Source organism: Lynx canadensis, chromosome B1 (genome assembly GCF_007474595.2).
Source record: "Lynx canadensis isolate LIC74 chromosome B1, mLynCan4.pri.v2, whole genome shotgun sequence".
Lineage (NCBI taxonomy): Eukaryota > Metazoa > Chordata > Mammalia > Carnivora > Felidae > Lynx > Lynx canadensis.
In genome coordinates this window covers 76224159-76240058 of record NC_044306.2, presented here as the reverse complement: position 1 = coordinate 76240058, position 15900 = coordinate 76224159, and positions in this window count along the sequence as shown.

Genomic DNA, 15900 nt, shown 5'->3' with positions numbered 1-15900 from the left:
GCACTGATGATGTGGAGACTGCTTGGGATTCTCTCCCTCCCTCTCTCTCTGCCCCTCCCCTACTCCATGCTCTTTCTCTTTCTCTCAAAATAAATAAGCTTAAAAAAAAAACCTTTTTTTAAATATCAGACTTGGGGTACCTGGGAGGCTCAGTTGGTTAAGCATCTGACTCTTGATTTTGGCTCAAGTTATGATCCCAGGGTTGTGGGATTGAGCACTAAGTCAGGGTCCACATTGAGCTTGGAACCTGCTTAAGACTCTCTCTCTCTCTCTCTCTCTCTCTCTCTCTCTCTCTCCCTCTGACCCTCTCCCCTGCTCTCTCTCTCTTTCTCTCTAAAATAAATAAAAATATAAATATAAAAATATATCAGATTAGTAGATATTGGTAATGTTCTTGAATTGTTCTGAATTGAATTCAATGCTATTTCTTCTGCTATATTAAAATCAATGCTAAATATATATTATTAAAATAATTAGGTAGAAGTTAATTTTCTTTTTTAATAGTTCGACAAGTGTCTGATATGGGATAGCTGAAAAGTACAAATAGTATTTTATGTTTTTCTCCCCCCAGAAAAGTACAAATAGCATTCAGCCCTCAGCATTCAGCATTCAGCATTCAGTTTAACGTATGTGATGATTTCAATAATACAATAGAAATCAAAGGTAAATTTTAAAATTTCTACTTCTCAAGTAAAGAAGCCACACAACAACAAAAAAAGTAATGCCACCACATGTAAGCATTCCAACCATCTAGAGAAGAAAGCAGATGGGTCTTCTGTAAAGTCTTGGACTCAGTCAATTTCATTCCTAAAGTTTCTCTTCAAATTGGTGTTTATTTGCAAACATGTTATGTGTGGAATCTTGAGTTACTGTGCTTCCCTCTAATTCTGCTTTTGGAAGACAAACATTTTTGCTTTTCTTTGCTTATGTTGCATCTCCATAGCAATTGTCAGAACTCTTCCTCACCCACCACGTTGACCTCAGCAAGACCAAAAATGTCTTACACAGAGCTTGTCTTATTTTGTTCCCTCCAAAGGGAATGTTCCACTTCAGCAGTTCTTAGAGCTAAATATCATAAGCAAATTAGTGGGACTGACATATTTTATGAAATTCAGTACTTGGAAACCCTACATACCTAACTGTGACTAGTGTTTACTGCCCACTGACCCCATCCCACCCTCTGCACTTCCAGTCACTCTCAGTTTGTCACTGTCCCCAACATACCCTTCTTGTTTATGTTTCTACCTCAGGAGACATGCTGTTACTTCTGCCCAGACTACTTAGAAAGCAAAAGGGTAGAAAGAACATGGGCTTTGGGCAAACCTTGATTCATTTTTTCATTCTGTGATTTTGAGCAAGTTCATTAACTACTCTGAACTATTTATTGATCAGAAAAATAAGAAATAACAATATAGAGGGGTTAAGGCTGTTATAAGAACTAAGTGAAATAACAATAATATTAATTAACAGTTAATGAACACCTTATGTGGCATTATTGTGCCAAGTGCCTATATTATTTGAATTAATTTTTTAAAAATGTATATTTATTTTGAAAGAGAGAGAGAGAGCATGCACATGTGCATGAGCAGCGGAGGGGCAGAGAGAGAGAGAGAGGGAGAGAGAATCTCAAGCAGGCTCCATGCTGTCAACATGGAGCCTGACACTGGGCTTAAACCCATGAACAATGAGATCATGACCTGAGCTGAAATCAAGAGTCAGACGCTTAACTGACTGAGCCCCTTGAATTAATTTTTAAAACGTTTTTTATTTATTTTTTGGGACAGAGACAGCATGAACGGGGGAGGGGCAGAGAGAGACGGAGACACAGAATGGGAAACAGGCTCCAGGCTCTGAGCCATCAGCCCAGAGCCCGACGCGGGGCTCGAACTCTGGGACCGCGAGATCGTGACCTGGCTGAAGTCGGACGCTTAACCGACTGCGCCACCCAGGCGCCCCTGATTTTTATATCAGTAGGAAACCTATCCTTTCAGTAGTTCTTTCTGTATTGTGAAATGATGAGTTTTTTAAATGTACCTGTCTTATACACTAAGCCATTAGTTCCTCAAGGACTAGGACATTATCTTCTTATTGCTCTTGGAATCAAGCAAACATTGTGTCTGATACAAAGCAGGAGCCTGGTGAATGTCTACTTCATGGGTTGATAGTATGGCATTGTTGACATCCCAGCTATTTTTGCACTGTCACCTTTACTCTCCAAGTCTCAGGTGTTCATCTACTAAAAATCATACCTTGCAGGATTATTTTGAAGAGTAAAAATGATAATGTGCCACAAAAAGACACGAAGGAAACTTAAGTGCATATGGCTAAGCAAAAGTAGCCAATCTGAGAAGACTGTATACTCTATGATTCCAAATGTATGACATTCTAGAAAGGGCAAAATTGTGGATACAGTAAAAAGATCACTTCCAGAGAGGGGTTCCAGAGAGGCAGGGAGGGAAGATAATTGGATGGAGAATAGTGGATTTTTAAGACAGTGAATTTATTACATATGATACAAATGTAATCCATTGTCAAAACCTATGGGGTGTATAACACAAAATGTGAACCCTAGTGTACTGTGGAATTTATCTAATAATAATCTATCAATTTTGGTTCATCACTTTTAACAAAAGTACCACATTAATGCAAGATGTTAATTATACGAGAAACTAGGTTGGGGAATGAGGGGGTATATGGGAACTCTGTACTTCCTGTCTGATTTTCCTGTAAACCTAAAGTTCTCTAAAATAATTAAGTCTATTAATTATTTTTTAAATAAAAAATAAAATAATAATGTGAACATAATGATATTTCAATATATGATAGGCTTTTTAAGAATTACATTCAGCCAGGGCACTTGGAGAGTCAGTTAAGCATCTGACTCTTGATTTGGGCTCAGGTCATAATTTCATAGTTTGTGAGATGGAGCCTCACATTGGTCTTTGAGCTGGCAGCACGGAACCTGCTTGGGAGTTTCTCTCTCCCCCTCTCTCTGCCCCTCCTCTGTTCTCCCTCTCTCTCCCAAAATAAATACATAAACTTAAAAAAAAAAAAAGAATTACATTCAACCGATAGTTATTGAATGCTTACTTTGTACTAGGCACAGTGCTGGGCGCTGGAGTTATTTACAGGGAAGACCTTGTCCCTGTCTTCAAGGGATTTAAATCTAATGAAAGGCACAGAGAGACAAAGAGATACTTTTCAATACAAGGTGACATGCATAGATATGCACAGAGGAAGCACATCTCACCCAGTCCAGAGGAGAGGTGGCTAGGGCAGGGAAGTCTTACTGCAGGAAGTTACCCCCGAACTGAGCCTTGAAAATAAGCAGATATTAACCAGATAAGGAAGAGGGGAAAGTGTAAGAAGAAACTTCCAGGCATGATCAAAAGAGAGAGGTGTAAACACAGTATTCAGGGAATTATACGTAGTTGAATATTACTGTGGGTAAGAGACAAAAGGCTGTAGGAGCCACAAGTGAACATGACAAGGTAGGGAGAGGTGAAATTAAAAAGAGCCTTTATATGCCATGCTGAGGGGTCCATTGCTGGGACAATAGGGATCCCTAGAAAGATTTTAAGCATCAGAGAGACCTGGTAGCCAGGAGGAAGATTGAGAAGGGCCAGTCTTTTGGACTCGGCTCCCTCTTCTTATCATGTCCTTAGTCCCTGTGCAGCACTGCTCCTACCACATAGGCGGTTTGTTTTTCTGGAAAGGGTCTAGGTGCTGACAGCAGGTGAAGATTTGAAAGTGAAGATTTTGGCAGCCAAATGGAGATGATGTGGGGCATGAAAGGAAAGCAAAGAAGATGGAGGGGCGCCTGGGTGGCTGAGTTGGTTGAGCATCCACCTTCAGCTCAGGTCATGATCTCACGGTCTGTGAGTTCGAGTCTCGCATGGGGCTCTGTGCTGCTGACAGATCGGAGCCTGGAGCCTGCTTCGGATTCTGTGTCTCTTTCCCTTTCTGCTCCACCCCTGCTCACACTCTGTTTCCCTCTCAAAAATAAAGATTAAAAAAAAAAAAAGCAAAGGAGATGGATATTTTATCAGGCGGCTCATGGCCCATTTAGGCTGCTTTTCTATGACACAGACTCTTTCCACTTCGATCTACTACTCATTGGCTTGATCTTCAGAATATCATCTCCAAAATCCCAGGAGAGGAAGTAATTGAAATATTTAAGGAATACTACTATCATTCTTTTTTTTTCTCAGATATTTTATCAACCACTGTAAGTGGTTAATATAAAAACTGAGCAAGGGGCTGGCTAAGTTGGAGGAGCATGTGACTCTTGATTTTGGGGTTGTGAGTTCAAACTCCACTCTGCGTGTAGAGATTACTTAAGTAAATAAAAACTGAAAACTGAATAAAACTGAATAAAATGTATAAAGGGCATTTCTGGAGAAATCAGTGGGCAAAGTCATGAGCAAGACCTGGGAAACATAGAACTTAATAAAAATTGGGACTACTGGTAGGTGGCTAGGTACACGACATCTGGCAAGACTATGGTGGGGGTTGGGGATGGGGCAGGGGGTTGCTCTTTATTTTTTGCCTCTAAGTTCACCAAAGGTCATCCCAGTTCTGGAGTAGGTCAAAGCAGAAAACTTCTGTGGGGTTTAATGGGTTCCTCAGCTTATCTGGGTGGTAGGTCATGGTGGGGTAGGGGGATAGGTGGGCAGGAGAACAGAAATTCCATCAAAACATGGATAAGGCAAAGAAAATGCAAATAACAACCTGGATCAGGCTCATTTAGGCATTCCATTCTCAGATTTTAAAAAGTAGTACAATGGCAGTTGACATCTTAATGATAACCTCTCTCAAGGCTTCTTCTCTCTTGAGTTATAATGCTCCAATTTGTTGTTCTCTATATCTGGTATATAAGCTAATACACCCCCATCTTGAAGTCTCACTTTACCTATTTCCTTACGTGGATATTCTTTTCCTATAATCCATACCTTCTTCTTTCTTTGTTTACACTTTCTTTTTTTGATTTAACGTGTCCTCCCTCCCTTAACTTCTTGAGAAAGCATGCATGGAAGCTAAGGTTTTTGAGAATTTATATGTATTCTACCTTTATTCTTTGTTTGCTTGTTTGTTTGTTTTTGCAAGTTTGTTTGTTTTGCAAGAGCAATTTGTTAAAGCAAAAGTACACTCTCAAGATGGGAGAGAGGGCGGGTTCCACAAGGTGGAACCATCCTCTTTATTCTTTTTTTTTTCTTCTTCAAATTTTTATTTGAATTCTAGTTAATTAACATATAGTGTAATATTGTTTTCAGGAGCAGAAATCAGTGATTCATCACTTACATATAGTGCTAGTGCTCTCGTGTTGTGTGGAAACCAGTTTGACAATAAATTTCATAAAAAAAACAAAAAAAAAACAAACCCTAGTGCTCAACATGACAAGTGCCCCCTTAATACCCATCACCTATTTAGCCCATCCCCCTACCCACCTCCTTCCATCAGCGGTCAGTTTGTTCTCTATAGTTAAGAGTCTCTTATGGTTTGTTTCCCTCTCTCTCTCTCTCTCTCTCTCTCTCTCTCCCCCCCATATGTTCTTTTCTTTTCTTTTCTTTTCTTTTCTTTTCTTTTCTTTTCTTTTCTTTTCTTTTCTTTTCTTTTCTTTTTTCTTTTCTTTCCTTTTCTTTTCTTTCTTTTCCTTTCCTTTCCTTTCCTTTTTCCTTTCTTTTCTTTTCTTTTCTTTTCTTTTCTTTTCTTTTCTTTTCAAGTAGGCTTCACGCTCGGTGTGGAGCCCAGTGCAGGACCTGAATTCATGACCCTGAGATCAAGACCTGAGCTGAGATCAAGAGTTGGACGCTTACCTTACTGAGTCACCTAGGCAATCCTATTTTGTTTCGTAAATTCCACATATGAGTGAAATCATACAGTATTTGTCTTTCTCTGACTTATTTTGCTTAGCATAATACACTCTAGTTCCATTCATGTAGTTGCAAATGGCAAGACTTCATTCCTTTTGATGCCTGAGTAATATTCCATTGTTTATATATACCACATCTTCTTTATCCATTCATCAGTCCATAGACATTTCGGTTCTTTGCATAGTTTAGCTGTTGTTGATTATGCTGCTATAAATATCAGGGTACATGTGCTCCTTTGAATCTATATTTTTTTTATCCTTTGTGTAAATACCTAGTAGTGCAATTGCTGGATAATAAGGTAGTTCTATTTTCAACTTTTTGAGGAAACTCCATACTGTTTTCCAGAGTGGCTGCACCACTTTGCATTCCCACCAATAGTGTAAGAGGGTTCCCCTTTCTCTGCATCCTCACAAACACTTATTTCTTGTGTGATTAATTTTAGCCATTCTGACAGGTGTGAGGTGATATTTCATCATTATTTTGATTTGCATTTCCCTGATGATGAGTGATGTTGAGCATCTTTTCATGTATCTGTTAGCCATCTGGATGTCTTTTTTTGGAAAAATGTGTATTCATGTTTTCTGCCCACTTCTTAACTGGATTATTTGTTTATTGGGTGTTGAGTTTGCTAAGTTCTTTATAGATTTTGGATACTAACCCTTTATCAGATATATCATTTGCTAATATCTTCTCCCATTCATAGGTTGCCTTTTAGCTTTGTTGTTTGTTTACTTTGCTGTGCAGAAGCTTTTTATTTTGATGAAGTCTCAATAGTTCATGTTTGCTTTTGTTTTTCTTGCCTCTGGTGACATGTCTAGTAAGAAGTTGCTCTGGCCAAGGTAAAAGAGGTTGCTGCCTGTGTTCTTCTCTAGGATTCTGATGGTTTCCTGTCCTGCCTCTTTATTCTTGATGGACAGTTTGTCTGGGTATAGAATTCGAAGTAAGAAAAAATTTTCCTTCAGAATTTGGAAGCATTGCTCCATTGTCCTCAGAGTTCAGGGTTCAGGGTTGTTGTTCAGAAGTCTGATGCCACTCTGATTCCTTCTCCTTTGCACATGGTTTTCCTGTTTAAAAGTTTGGAGAATTTTGTCTTTGTGTTTGGTGTTCTAAAATTTCATGATGATATTGTTGGTATGGGTCTGTTGCCATTCATTGAAATGGGTACTTGGTGGACCCCTTCAATCTGGCAATTTAGGTCCTTTCCTTATCTTTTACATTACAGGATTTCCTCCTATATGTGGTAATTCTGACTGCCAGCTCATATTTAAGGGTGGGAGAGTGAAAAGCTGATTAGAAGTTCTGTGCATTGAGGAAGAACTGTTGACCATGAATGGTTGCTGAAAGGTGATAGAGTAACCTCTTTTTTGGGAAATTCCACCCCTACCCCATCCCACTCCATATCACTATCTTTAAGGATTTTTTTTTTCACTTGGGCTAGTCATGTTCCTTAGAGAGTCTTCTCCCATCTTATGTCTGAAAGGTAAGTCTTGATTTCTAGCATATGAGGAATTGGGAGAGGATGTGAGCATTTAGTATGCCTGCACTAATTGATCCCTGTTTACTCACTAGAGTCCCTAGCCCCTTCAGCCCTGGATAAGAAATGTATACACCTTCACTTCAGTTAGGGTAGGGAAAGTGACTGAAATCCAGTTGATAAAAGAGGAGAGGATATAAAAGTGGTGTTACTTCTCAAGTAGCTTCCAACCTCCAAGTGAGACAAAGAAACTAAAGGGACCCCATGAAAAACTACTTTTTTCCCCTCCTATTCTCACTTTTATTTTTGCTGAACCCACACCTCCCCCTTACACATGCCTTATAGAACAGATAATATGTCCTCCTAAGGTCAAGGATTTTATGATTTCTTTGGAGTCTTCTAGCACAATAGGTAACATCTAAGGAGTGACTAGGTGTAGTCATCATCAAATGTTTTCCAAGACTACTGACTTATCAAGACCCCAGTTCCATGGCATAAATGACTTATGGAGGACACCTAAACATTCATCTTTGTACCTGGATTACTGAGAAGACCCTTGCACCAAAGCACCATCCTCAATAAAAACCCTAGACTTCAAGTAAAGACAAGATTCACTCTTCTTTCTTTTCCAAGTCTCCCAGATGCTCTGTCTATATCTGCACTCTCTCTGTGCTTCAGTGGTTTCTTTTTAAACTTAAAAAAAAATATGTTTTTAAGCAACAGGGGGGGCTGGAACTACAACCCAAAGATCAAGAGTCACATGCTCTACTGACTGAGCCAGCCAGATCCACCTTCAGTAAATTCTACTATCTACTCTCATTTAATTTCTATCCTGCATGGAGCCAAGGACTCTCTGGCTGGTCCTGTAGGACCCCTTCTGGATCCTTGGACCTGGCCAGCCTGCATCACAGCCATTTCCCTTATTTTAACCCTCCTACATCTTCACTCCATATCCAGAGGATTTTGTAATGCCACTAACTTAGCATTTGGTTTTCTCAGGTCTTCCAAGCCCTTTATCACTGCTTTCTAGCCTCCAAAATCTGTTGCTAATGTTTCTTCTCCCTCTTTCCTCATCCTTGTGGGTTTTAGTAGAGTTCTGGAGGGAGTTAGATAAGATACATTTGTTCAATCTATCATTTCTACCTGGAATTGACTGTCAAACATTCTTAAAAAACTAAGATTCATATGTCTAATAAATATTGAGTGCCTACAATATTTGGGGCACTTTGATAAATGCTGGAGATGAGCTATGATTTATCTTCCATCATGATGATTGATGATCTAAGGTAATGGTTTGAAAAGAAAAGGTCCCTTTCCTTGCCCTGAAGTCAGAATTTTATTTTATGGGGATTACTCTATGCTTGGGTTACTTGGGCAGCTTCATAACTGATTCTGATTTGAAGCCACCTGTAGAAGCGTTGGATCATTTCTGATGTCACCCACTCATTCCCCCACCCTAGCTGTTTCTGAGTGTAGGATAATTGCACTAATACCTAATTCCAAGACTGTATGTGGTGTCAGGGCTGATTAGCCTTAAAGACCAAAGTTCACCTGAATACTGCCCGGGCAAAGATCAAGTGCCTCAGGTGCTGATTGAAGGAAGGGTGTGCGGTTGTCGTAACAGAATCTTTACATGCCCCGATTGTGTCTCTGTTCCTGGTGGCAGTTTATTCTAGATCTCTTCTTCAAAGTTTGGCAATAAGCTTTTTAAAATATATATATATTCTTTTTTTTTTTTTTTTGAGAGAGCGAGAGATAGTTCAAGCAGGGGAGGGGCAGAGGGAAAGGGAGAGAATCTTTTTTTTAAAGTTCATTTATTTATTTTGAGACAGTGTGTATGTGGGAGGGGCAGAGAGAGAGAGAGCGAGAGAGAGAGAGAGAGAGAGAGAGAGAGAGAATCCTAAACAGGATCCACGCTGTCACTACAGAGCCCAATGAAGGGCTCCCACTCACAAACCCTGAGATCATGACCTGAGCTGAAACCAAGAGTTGGATGCTTAACCAACTGATCCACTCAGGTGTCCCTACAATAAGCTTTGATAATCACAATGGTAGAAGGAGGCCAATAGGGAGGTATGACACTTACCGAGTGTCTACTATGTGCAGGCAGTGGTGTTGGCACTTCACATTTAGTAATGCACTTAATTTAATATTATTCCATAATAAATCAATGAGCATGGCACAATTCCCCTGGAACAAAGCAAATAATGCAAGCATTTGTCCTTCTCATACTCCTCCTGTTCTACATTTCTGTGTTCCGTTTTACAAAATCACTTGAAGCCAAATAGGCATATTGACACAAATCACATGCATATGAAGGTGTGTTCCTGGGATACGTTGATAACCTTAGTCCACTTAGGTTTTCTATTTCCCGGAGATTAACTGCATACATCTAGCAGCCCAGCCCAGCTGCTTTGATGGCAGGTTGGGGCCCCTGTGGAACAGGAAGAGGTCCCATCAGAACCAAGCCCCTTGAGCTTGACAGGTAGCTGATGTTTTTGCCTGACATGCCAGTGTCTACAGATGAAAAGATTTTGAGAAAGCTTTTAGTCGCCAATCTTTGTCCTGACATTGGAAAGATGCATAGCCTAGTTTGAATGGAATTTGATTTTTTTTGATTATTTGATATTTCTGGCCCTGGTTACTGATTACAGTCTGGGATGAATTGGAAAAAAAAGAAAATGATCTCTGCTTATTACTGATATCTTCTATTGACAAGGAACTGAAAGATCTCTGCAATTCTTAATCTTGTGCCTTGCGTTAGGAAAAAAAATCACACATTTAGGACAGCTGTAAGTACTAATGATATTAACAAAAACATCTTAGTTTTGCATAGCACGTTCTGGTTACAAGCATTGTTACATATACTAGTTCCTCTAAATAACCTTGAATTCGGTTTTCTTTGATTCATTACTGTGTGATTCATAGATTACTTTGAAAAAGTATTAGGGGCGCCTGGGTGGCGCAGTCGGTTGAGCGTCCGACTTCAGCCAGGTCACGATCTCGCGGTCCGTGAGTTCGAGCCCCGCGTCGGGCTCTGTGCTGACAGCTCAAGAGCCTGGAGCCTGTTTCCGATTCTGTGTCTCCCTCTCTCTCTGCCCCTCCCCCGTTCATGCTCTGTCTCTCTCTGTCCCAAAAATGAATAAACGTTGAAAAAAAAAAAAAAAAAAAAAAAAAAAAAAAAAAAGAAAAAGTATTAATGACTAACACAATAAACATGTTTTATCAATTAGCAATTTCCTAATCTCAGTTTAAAGGTATAGTTTATATTGAAAATCTGCCCCCCCCATTCTCCCTCTTCCTGATATAATAACACCTGAAAAAATCTGCAGAACAAAGAACAGTGTCAAACAAGCTATTTGGACCTTAAAAGTAGTACCTGAAAACAGAATCAAAATCTCAGTGAGGGAAGAGATACTGAAGAGATACACCAGATTTAACCTCTGTGTATTCCTGTTGTACATTCAAATATCCTCCCCCAGAAGAGGGCTTGTTCTCTCAGGAAACATTTTGCATTTCCTAGATAGTAAATAGCTCCTGGGGCTGGAGGCAATTTACTGCAGGTGGTGGGAGAATTGGAGGCAGTGGATGAGTTGGAAAAGGAGGGGAGAAGGTTGAGAAATGGGAACTGCCTTAGGGAGAGAAGACAAAAGAGTTAATTTTTTCTATAGACACTGACCCTGATCACCAGCCTAGCATAGTCGGTATTGTGGGGTACACAGAAGGAAAAAAATAGACCCCACACTTAAGGAGCATACATCCAAGTGCAGGAGGAAGAGCTTTTCACATGAAGCAGTTAAATGTAGGGTGTGCCAGGAAGTCACCCTTTGAACTCTGAGAAGTTGACTGATAAAATAAGGGCAAATATGATGACACTGGACATAAGTACTTTAAAGGGACCAAACAACTAGTAGCCAGGTGTGATTTGTCTAGAGCAGAATTGGGGATTTCACTTAATTAAGCAAGCAATTTATTAACCAATTGTAATTGATTGCAAGTTAAGACCCAAAAAGTAAGTCTGAATGGGTCTTGGGCTCCAAATCCCATTCTAAAGAGAGACCCAAATTCAGCATGCAAAGAAATTCTCAGTTGGGGAGAGGGCCTCATAGGGGCCTGGAAGTTCCATACCCAGGACTGCCTGCTACCCTTTGCTGTGAGTCCATCCTGAACAACAACCCTGGGCATGATACTTGAAGGAATATCTCCTCTGTGAAGTTCCTCTGAACATGGTCCCCCATCTGCCAGGTAGATGTTACCAGGTAGAGTTAACCACTCTTCCTCCTGTTGTTACCAAAAACTAGGTTTACTTCTTGGTAGGTCAATCCAAATACACAGCCCAGCCAGAGAATGGGAAAAAGAAGGGTTTCACTTGGAACAGTAAAGGAAAACACCAGGGATCCTTCCTGATGAGGGAGCATAAGACAAGCTGATAGGCTGCAAACACCCCCAAGCTCCTCAAGGCGGGGTATGTGTGATATTCCTCGGGCACTCCTGGCTGCCCAAGAACAAAGGAAAGGGGAAAAACAAATGGTTAACTGATAGAGATCACAGTCATGCAGGACATGAGTCTCCATCAGTTTACAAATATCTTAGTAAATTACAAAAAAAAAAAAAAAAAAAAAAGCAATCTTATCAATAGCTTAGTCTCCAGAAACCTATAGACTCTGTTTTCCTGGAGCCCCAACATCACCCCTCCATAGTGATATGAGGAACAAAGGTAGAAGGAAATGGCAGGTAAAAACAAATTTCCTTATAACATGCAGCCCATTGACAAATACTTGAGGCTGGCAGAGTAAAACTTTCTCCAGGAACTGCTTACTGTCTTAATGTTAATGTTTTGCTAGAGGGAGAAACAATTTTAGCCTGACAATAGCTGGGCCTCTGGTAGCCTGTGTGTCTTCTTTAGCATATGAAAATCTCATTGGAACCTTCCCTTGGAATTTAAGAGCCAGTCTTTCCACAGGGCTCAAGGCAGTTTTCCTGCCCACAGGTCTTGTCCCCATGCTTTAATATAAGCACCTTTTTGCACCTAAGACATCTTCAAAAATTCTTTCTTGGCTGTTGGCTCCAGACCCCACAAACACCCTACTTTCACCCCAAAAACCTTATCACTTCCCAAAACAGTGTCTCCCCAAGAATAAAAGAGGGAAGTTTTAAGTTAAGGGTGCATATTTATTCATTAAGGGGCTTGTGCAATGGGGAATACAGCATGGAATTGGGGCAAAAGTTCTCTGAAGTTGACTTAGTCCAGGTCAAATTCACCAGGCTGGTAAGGGTCAGCATCGTCAATTCTCTGGCTCCTGTTGGTGTGGTATCTGGGCACGTAGATACTGCAAAGATAACTCAAGAGTGTGCATCGGGTCAGACTTTAGTTTTAAGTATGAGTAGGTTATCCCCTGGCCTGATAGTAGCTGATTGTTCTTCCATTCTTTTGCAAGATGACTGGGGACCTAAAATGACTTTTCTTATGTCAAGGAAGCTATGTCTGTCTTTGTTTTTCTGGGAACCCTTAACTCTTTCTACTTTACAAAATCCCCCCCGCTTGGGGCGCCTGGGTGGCTCAGTCGGTTAAGCGTCCGACTTCAGCTTAGGTCATGATCTCACAGTCCGGTCCATGAGTTCAAGCCCCGCATCGGGCTCTGTGCTGACTGCTCAGAGCCTGGAGCCTGTTTCGGATTCTGTGTCTCCCTCTCTCTCTGACCCTCCCCCATTCATGCTCTGTCTCTCTTTGTCTCAAAAATAAATAAATGTTAAAAAAAAATTTTTTTTTAAATCCCCCCCTTGAGATATTTTGTTCCTCATTCTTGAGGGGTCATGGATGGAGGTCAGCCTTCTGTAATTACTTCCTGCTGAGAATGGGTCTTGTGGTGTCCCTAGTTAGAGGAGTGACAGTCTCCTGCTGATAAAGCTAGATAAGTTTTTATTATCCCCTGGGGTGCTCTTTAAGGGTTATTTGAAGAACAATTTGAGGTTGAATTTGTTATAATCACAAAGTGACAAAGTTTACTAGGAGGTTGGAGATGCAGGGGTCAAACAATAACAATACATTATTCCCAGTACTTCAGGGTAAGGTACATTTGACTCTCCTTGGGAATTTAACTCTCCTGTGTTAACTGGATTTTCTGAAGGGGAGCTTGAAATCTGATGCCAGTTCACACTAGTAGTCTGTTTGGTCCCCTTCTTTGTTGCCCAAGACAGGTTCTGCTGTCTTTTCTACTGTGGAACGGTAGATCCAAGGTGTCATCCCTTGCAATGTAAATGAAGAGCTGGTGGTTAACGACACTAAATAAGGTCCGTTCTAATATGGAAAACAAGGGCAGAAGGAAATGGCAGATAAAATTAAGTTTCCTTATAACCTGCAGCCCATTGGCAAATACTTGAGGCAGACGGTCCTCCAGGAACTCCCTACTGTCTTTTTGTTGTTGTTTACTTACTTTTGAGAGAGATACAGAGTGCAAGTGGGAGAGGGGCAGAAAGAGAAACAGAGATAGAGAGACAGAATCTGAAGAGATTACAGGCTCTGAGCTGGCAGCACAGAGCCTGATGTGGGGCTGGAACTCACGAACTGAGAGATCATAACCTGAGCCAAAGTTGGACACTTAACCAACTGAGCTATCCAGGGACCCCAAGGATCTCCCTACTGTCTTATTGTTAATGCTTGACAAGAGAGAAAAACAACCTTAGCTTGACAATACCTAGGCCTCCAGTACCCTGTGAGTCTTCTTTCGCATATGAAAATCCCACTGGAATCTTCCCCTTGTCTTTACCTCCCCCAACTCCTCAGTATATAGCCAGTCTCACCTCAGGGGCTCAGGGCAGCTCTTCCTGCCCACTGGGCCTGTCCCCGTGCTTTAATAAAATCATCTTTTGGTACCAAAGACATTTTCAAGAATTCTTTCTTGGCTGTCGGCTCCAGACCCCAATAACCCCATCATCACCCTGAAACCCTCATCAATTCCATAAGTGCTGTGTTTGATCCGAGGGGGTTCCTATTTCTGTGTCTTTAGATACAACTAGTCTTCTGGTTCATAACGATGACTTTTTATTTCCGTGGGGTCAGGAAGGCTTAGGTTGGCATAGTGGCTCAGTCCAGTCACAGCTCTCCCTAGTTGTATCATATGTTTTATAGTGTTTTCTATAATGTCTAGTTCAGGTGGGGCCCCACCCATCCCTTTAGGAATGGCTTCCCAGATATACATCATTCCAAAGGAATGGAGTTTTAACTTTCCTTTAGGGGCTGCCCTAATGCGGGTTAGAGCTACAGGGAGCAGCTTTAGCCATTATTCCTATGATTCTTGGCATAGTTTGGCCAATTTTTTTTTAAGTTATTTTATTTTATTTTGTCAATATCTTTTTAAAGGTCTAGTTAGCTTGCTCTATTTTTCCTGAAGACTGGGGCCTCCAAGCAGCATGCAGTTTCCATTTGATACCTAAGGAGTAAGTAACTTTAACCATCACTTTGGAGGTAAAGGCTGGTTCATTGTCACTTTGAAGTGTTTGGGATAACCCCAAACTAGGAATAATATTCTATGGAAGGACTTTAACTACTTCTCTTGGTTTGTTTGTTTGTTTGTTTGTTTGTTTTTCTGTCTTGCAATGGAAAGTTTTTAACACAGCCAGTACAAGTGTCAACTAGGGCCAAGAGATTCTTGAAGCCATCTGATACCGGGGGCATCACAGTAAAATCTATTTGTCAATTTTACCCTAGTTGGGAAACCTCAGGTTAAACAGTTCTTTTTAGTGCTGGGGCAGAAGGCCTGGTATTAGCATTGTTTTTTGGAAATATGCACATTGGCTCATGACTTTTTCAATTAGATGTCTTAAGCTGGGTGTGCTAATTATTCTCATCAGCCGGTTGTGCATCGTCTCTTCCTTGATGAATGGAGTCATAGGTGCTTTAACAATTGCCCATCCCAGACTTAGAGGTACCCATATTTTTCTGGCTTTATTGATTAGCCAAGATTTTAAGATTGAGGTCCCCTTGTAGCCATTTGTAGTCTCTTGTAGGTCCTCGGGGGTGTAGTCTGGTCTAAGTCTACATAGGGAAACTAAGAAATAAGTGGTAATTCTAAGGCTTCCTTCTCCCTAGCTGGGCTTTTGGCAGCTGTGTCTGTCTGGCTATTGTCTTTGGGCTCTTCATATTCTCCCTTTTGGTATCCCTTGTGATGAATCACAGTTATTTCCTTGGGTTTGTGGATGGCTTCTAAGAGCCAGGGAATCTCTTTGCTATGTTTGGTCTCTTTATTAGCAGCTGAGAGTAGACCTTGCTCTTTCCAGATAGCCCCATGGGTGTGTATTACCGAGAAGGCATACTTTGAATCAATGTATGTACTAAGTCTTTCCTTCCCCTAGCTCTAAGGCTTGGGTCAGGGCTATTAGCTCAGCCTTCTGAGGTGAAATTCCCAGGGACAGGCTTTTGACTTCTATCTCTTTATGCAGGGAGACCAAAGCATATCCAGCCTTATGTTTGACTCTCTCCATAAATCTGCTTCCACCCCACTTCATTAGCATTAGGCAAAAGTTCACTTTTTAGGTCTTTTCTACTGGAATATA